The sequence below is a fragment of the Sphaerodactylus townsendi genome, linkage group LG09 (genome assembly GCF_021028975.2).
Source record: "Sphaerodactylus townsendi isolate TG3544 linkage group LG09, MPM_Stown_v2.3, whole genome shotgun sequence".
Taxonomy (NCBI): domain Eukaryota; kingdom Metazoa; phylum Chordata; class Lepidosauria; order Squamata; family Sphaerodactylidae; genus Sphaerodactylus; species Sphaerodactylus townsendi.
Genome location: NC_059433.1, coordinates 44,205,752 through 44,212,837, shown reverse-complemented (window position 1 = coordinate 44,212,837; position 7,086 = coordinate 44,205,752). Strand labels below are relative to the sequence as shown.

At 41.4% G+C, this 7,086-nt stretch overlaps 1 long non-coding RNA gene across 1 annotated transcript; it reads right to left on the bottom strand.

Annotated features, from left to right (window-relative positions):
- Positions 1-358: 358 nt before the first annotated feature.
- Positions 359-1,986, bottom strand: LOC125439045. Its single transcript, XR_007245471.1, has 2 exons — positions 1,866-1,986; positions 359-665 (listed from the first exon to the last, which is right to left on the bottom strand). It is a non-coding gene; the product is annotated as an uncharacterized LOC125439045 (long non-coding RNA).
- Positions 1,987-7,086: the final 5,100 nt, after the last annotated feature.

Below are 7,086 nucleotides of genomic sequence, written 5' to 3'. Positions count from 1 at the left end.
TGCTGCCAAGCCTATAAGCATGACAGGATGATAACATTATATTTCACAAGCACATTGTTCTGTCAATGAGCACTTTTGCAAGGTAGTAAATGTATTACAAGTTAATAGGATGCAAATGTTCCTGTTGTCCTTAGACATTTAAACTAGGCTTGACGTATTTGGAATCAAACAATTATCACATGACATATGCAGCGAGCAACCTGATTTCCATTACTTTGTGTATACCTGTGTGAAAGCATGCCCTTATAAGTTATTCATGATTTTATCAGTGAATTGGAATTCTGCATCAAGATAAGCCCAATGCAGAAGCCGTCTATATCAAATAAAAGTACATCCAGAATACAGCAGCAAACGTGCAGTGAATCCATTAAATGGTAGTATATTTGTACTGCATCATCCAATACAGCCATTCATTTCATAATAGTGCAGTATTATGATAAAGCACCCCTGTATAGGATGTTTTCTCTCGGACATTTTTTCTGTTCCGACTTCTGTTCATGAATCCATCTGAGATGAAGTCTTGTCTCTGGCACTGGCATGTCCTGGGATTCCTTTAGTTTGCCAGATGTCTTCAGGATCATTTCAGTCTTCCAAAATTGGAATTTCATTTGGATCAGGTGTCTCTTCTGTAGCAATAATCTCTTCTACACATGGCTTAGTGAAATCTAATTCAAGAGAAATAATACATTTTCCCCATATATGTATTCCCCTGATCCAAAGAGAATATAAAGTTACTGTGTGTGTAGGAAGTTCTTCAGTGTTGCAAGGTCTCAAAAGCAGCAATAAAGCAGAAAAGTGAGGGAAGGTCCGTGCCATGGTATTATAGGCCCTCTCAGGTGCATCCTTGACAAGCTCAGTCTGGCCTGCTCTTCTCTTCCTACATCCTATGGCAGGGGTGGCCAACCTATGGCGTTCCAGATGTTCATGGATTACAATTCCCATCAGCCTCTGCCAGCATGGCCAGTCGGCCATGAACATCTGGAGTGCCATAGGTTGGCCACCCCTGTCCTATGGCATTGTCACCACACACCAAGGCCTGTAGACTACAATTTCTGTGACAAGAGCATTCTGCTTCACTAACTCCAATGCAACCATCCAGATGATGGGCATCTTTCTAGTGCATAAGCCATAAGTACATTTGTATCAGTCTGTCTACATCTGTGGTGGCGAACCTTTGGCACTCCAGATGTTATGGACTACAATTCCCATCAGCCCCTGCCAGCATGGCCAAAGTGCCAAAGGTTCGCCACCACTGGTCTACATAGTGTTCCACTGGAGAAACTGCATAGGATTGTGATTTAAATCTATGCCCTTCATAACTGGAACTAAGGGCTGTTTCATGCTGCCAAAATCCTGGCAATCATATCCAAAAGTGGGATAACAATAGGATAAATCCTATTAATTTTATTTGAACCATCTTCCAGAAAAATGTGCTCAGGGTCACAGCTTGAACTACCAAGGCAATAGCTTTGTTCATGAGGAGTGTCATCCTTAGTAGAGTTATACCCGCTGACTTAAATAGATATAGAAAGGTTTAACTCTGTTTAAGATTACAATGTAAAAGTCTTAGCTAGTTTGGTATATGATTTAAACAGAAGTTTTCTAACAGTTGGGATTTCAATGATCAGCACATTTCAGGAACTCCAAATAAACTATACTTTGTTTTAATTAGAACAAAAATTAAAATTCATAGGATCTTATGAAGAAACAGTATATATTTTCCATTTAAAATAATATGGAACAATGGGAAAACAAGATTTTTTTTTCACATGGGAAAATACCTGCAGGTGACTATAGAAGAAAATAATCATGGACTTCAAATATATTATTCTTGGAAATATGTCTGCAAAAATAAAAATTCTTACCTTTTTTGTCACCAGACGCCTTTTTCTTGTTACCTAGTGCTACATTATCAAGACAAAGCCCCTGTGCCTCAGTAGCAAGTGTAGCCAAAGGAGTTATTTCATCTGTTTGAGTTACAATAAGCTACAATAAAGCAAGCAGAAAAAAACAAGCAAGAAAAATAGGAAGCTGGAATATAGTTCCATGGAATTATTTGCTCTCCATGGTCCGAATTCAAATAGCAATCTTAAGTGTACTCAAGGACTTCAATGCATCTAATTAGGTTTTTGCCTTTTACTGGTATGTGTGGGGACGGGAGGGGAGGGACAGCAGCAAGATCAGCCAGTCTCCCATCACAAACAACTTTCAAACTGCTTCAGTCTCAAAAGTGGCTTACGGTAGTAATTGTATCCTTATAACAACCCTATGAAATAGGTTACATTGAGAGAGGGGGGTAACTGTCCAGTGGTGGGATTCAAATAATTTCACAACTGGTTGTTTACAAGCACCATTTTAGCAACTGGTTCTGCCGAAGTGGTGCGAACCTGCTGAATCCCACCACTGTGACTGTCCCAAGGTCACACAGTAAGCTTTAAGGCACATTGAACCTGGGCCTTTCCAAATCTAGTTTGACATTCAGATCCCTGAAACACACAGATCACCCCCTCTTTCTGATATTATTCTATGATTCGGTGTATTGTTGGAAACTTTCACGGCCGGAATCACTAAGGTGTTGCGGGTTTTCCAGGTTGTATTCTATGATTACTCAGACAAGGATCACCAAAATCATTTTAAAAATTATCTTTCCAACAGTAAGTTTAAAACTTCTCATATTATTAGGAGGATATTTAATAATCAGATCATCTTAATTTTATCAGATAAGCTCAGTGCTTTAAAGATTCCTGCTCAGCAAGTCTTCAATGAAGATATTTTCATATCTCTCACATGTTACTAATATTGTTTGTTGTACTCCCAAAAACAAAGATTTCATGAGAGGGCAGAAGCAATCATTCTCTCAAGTCTTGCAGTCATAATACATTTAAAGGTATAGTCTTAAGAACATAAGAACATAAGAACAAGCCAGCTGGATCAGACCAGAGTCCATCTAGTCCAGCTCTCTTGCTACTCGCAGTGGCCCACCAGGTGCCTTTGGGAGTTCACATGTAGGATGTGAAAGAAATGGCCTTCTGCGGCTGTTGCTCCCGAGCACCTGGACTGTTAAGGCATTTGCAATCTCAGATCAAAGAGGATCAAGATTGGTAGCCATAAATCGACTTCTCCTCCATAAATCTGTCCAAGCCCCTTTTAAAGCTATCCAGGTTAGTGGCCATCACCACCTCCTGTGGCAGCATATTCCAAACACCAATCACACGTTGCGTGAAGAAGTGTTTCCTTTTATTAGTTCTAATTCTTCCCCCCAGCATTTTCAATGAATGCCCTCTGGTTCTAGTATTGTGAGAAAGAGAGAAAAATTTCTCTCTGTCAACATTTTCTACCCCATGCATAATTTTATAGACTTCAATCATATCCCCCCTCAGACGTCTCCTCTCCAAACTAAAGAGTCCCAAACACTGCAGCCTTTCCTCATAAGGAAGGTGCTCCAGTCCCTCAATCATCCTTGTTGCCCTTCTCTGCACTTTTTTCTATCTCTTCAATATCCTTTTGAGATGCGGAGACCAGAACGGGACACAGTACTCCAAGCCCGGTCGCCCTACGCCTTTATATAAGGGCATGACAATCTTTGCAATTTTATTATCAATTCCCTTTCCTAATTATACCCAGCATAGAGTTTGCCTTTTTCACAGCTGCCATACATTGAGTTGACATTCCCATGGAACTATCAACTAAGACGCCCAAATCCCTTTCCTGGTCTGTGACTGATAGCACTGACCCCTGTAGCGTGTATGTGAAGTTTGGATTTTTTGCCCCTATGTGCATCACTTTGCATTTTGCTACATTGAACTGCATTTGCCATTTCTTAGCCCACTCACCTAATTTATCAAGGTCCGGGCTTTGAGCTCCTCGCAACCCTTTGTGGTTCTCACCCACCCTACATAATTTGGTATCATCTGCAAACTTGGCCACCACGCTTACCCACCCCTACTTCCAGGTCATTTATGAATAGGTTAAAGAGCACTGGTCCCAATAATGGATCCTTTGGGGACACCACTCCCGACATCTCCATTGTGAGAATTTCCCATTTACACCCACTCTTTGCTTCCTGTTTCTCAACCAGTTTTTAATCCATAGGAGGACTTCCCCTCTTATTCCTTCATTGCTGAGTTTTCTCAATAGTCTCTGGTGAGGAACTTTGTCAAAAGCCTTTTGGAAATCCAAGTAGACAATGTCCACTGGTTCCCCCTTATCCACATGCCTGCTTACACCCTCAAAGAACTCTAGTAAGTTTGTAAGACAGGATTTGCCTCTGCAAAAGCCATGCTGACTCTTTCTCAGCAGGTCTTGCTTTTCTACATGTTTAATAATTTTATCTTTAATGACAGATTCTACTAATTTACCAGGAACAGATGTCAAACTGACTGGCCTGTAATGTCCCGGGTCCCCCCTAGATCCTTTCTTAAAGATTGGTGTGACATTGGCCATCTTCCAGTCTTCAGGGATGGAGCCTGATTTCAAGGATAAGTTGCATATTAAAGTGAGAACATCAGCAATTTCATGCTTGAGCTCTTTAAGAACTCTTGGGTGAATGCAATCTGGGCCAGGGGATTTGGTAACATTTAGTTTATCAATGGCTGCCAGAACTTCTTCCTTGTCTACCACTATCTTCGCTAGTTCCTCGGATTCACCTCCTAAGAAGCTTGGTTCAGGTGCAGGAATGTTCCTCACCTCCTCTTGGGTGAAGACAGATGCAAAGAATTCATTCAGCTTCTCTGCAATCTCCCTGCCATCTTTTAGCACACCCTTTGTTCCTTTGTCATCTAACGGGCCTACCGCTTCCCTTGCTGGCTTCCTGCTTTTGATGTACTTGAAGAACTGTTTGTTGCTGGTCTTGATGTTCGCAGCCATGCGTTCCTCATAATCCTTTTTTGCCTCCCTTACAGCTAACTTGCTTCTCTTTTGCCACCATTTGTGTTCTCTCTGGTATTCTTCATCAGCCAAACTGGACTTCCATTTTCTAAAAGACATCTTTTTTTTCCTAATAATTTCCTCAACGTCCCTTGTTAACCATGGTGGCTTTCTTTTGGACTGGGCGCTGCCTTTCCTAACCTGCGGAACACATTCCAGCTGAGCTTTTAAGACTGTGTTTTTAAATAACCTCCAAGCATCTTGGACATTTTTGACTCTCTGGATTTTCCCTTTCAGCTTCCTGCGCACTATCCCCCTCATCTTTGAGAAATTTCCCTTTCTGAAGGCAAATGTAACTACATTAGTAGTTGTCACTTGTTCGCATGCAGAGATACTGAATCTGACAGCATTGTGGTCGCTGTTCCCTATCGACTCAACAACACTGACTTCCCGCACCAGGTCCTGGGTCCCACATAGAATTAGATCTAGGATCACATCTCCCCTGGTTGGTTCTACAACCATCTGCTCTAAGCCACAGTCATTTAGCATATCCAGGAATGTTCTCTCCTTACTATGACCTGAACATGCATTTTTCCAGTTTATATGGGGATAGTTAAAATCGCCCATTACCAATGTATTATTTTTGCTTTGTTGGCCTCTGTAATTTCTTTTTTTCCATCTCAGAATCCTCTTGTGCTTTGGTCAGGGGACGATAATATATTCCTAATGTTAAACTATGCTTCACCCCTGGTATTGATATCCACAGTGCTTCTGTAGAGGAATCAGCTCCCCCCTGCATTGTCTATTTTATGTGACACTATGCTCTCTTTGATGTAGAGGGCCATCCCACCCCCAATATGCCCTGTCCTATCCTTCCTGTAGAGCCTGTAACCTGGGATAACAGCATCCCACTGGTTCTCCTCATTCCACCATGTCTCTGTGATGCCCACTATATCAATGTCCTCCTGCAAAACTCTGTACTCCAGCTCCCCCATTTTAGGTCTAATGCTTCTACTATTAGCATAGAGACACTTGTATACTCTGTCTCTGTCCCTAACCTGGGATTTATGTGTTTTGCCCTCTAGCCTTTTGTAGACACAATCACTTATCACATTGCTGTGCTCCTCACTTGTATGTGGTTGATTTAAAAACGACCTCCTTCTCTGTCTGCATCCCCATGGCCTCTGTATTCCGCACCGAAGTCACCTCCGCCCCTGTCGGCTTTCCCCCAGGGATCAGTTTAAAAGCTGTTCTGCCACCTTTTTAATGTTGAGCGCCAGCAGCCTGGTTCCTCTTTGGTTAAGATGAAGCCCGTCCCTTTTGTACAGGCCTGCCTTATCCCAAAAGGTTCCCCAGTTCCTGACAAATCTGAAACCCTCTGCCTTGCACCACCTTCTCATCCACGCATTGAGACCCTGTATCTCCGCTTGCCTAGCTCGCCCTGCGCGTGGAACAGGTAGCATTTCAGAGAATGCCACCTTGGGGGTCCTGGATTTTAACCTTTTTCCTAGCAGCCTAAATTTAGCTTCCAGAACCTCCCGGCTACATTTCCCAATGTCATTGGTACCAATGTGGACCACAACTGCTGACTCCACCCCAGCACTGTCTAACAGCCTATCTAGACGATAGTCTTCTTTTTATATGCCCTACAAAATCCCTAGTTGACCCAATGGATTTCACTGCATTATTTTAATGGTTTCAATTTCTATTAAAAATATAAAATATTAATTTGACAGACAACAAACTTAAGAAACGAATATCTTCATTTCCTGGCTAAATAGACATCCATACTCAAGCATGCGCTTTGTTGGATAGAATGCTCACCTGTCTGACTTTTACATATTGCCATAATTGTTTTGATGATATAATAACATGGTTGGGGAAAAAAGCATTCTAAGAAATTAGCTATCTCTAATAGAATTTGGAATATATAAATTCTGGACCAAGCTTTGAAATATTTTAAAATAGCTATTTTTGTTATACCACAAAACTCACCTTTTTTGTTGTCTAAATATATTTACTTCATTCAGCCTCTCTATATGTTTAAGCTTATGTCATCTTTGTTACTTTGTGCTGAAATCACCATTTTATACATTAAAAATGTTGGGTTCAATACTAGAAGGATGAAACTTCAGGTGATGCCCAACCAGTCTTTAGTAGTATAGTGCTATCAGTACTATTATCCAACCTCTTTGGCATTAGTTTGTGGTGGAAAATGCT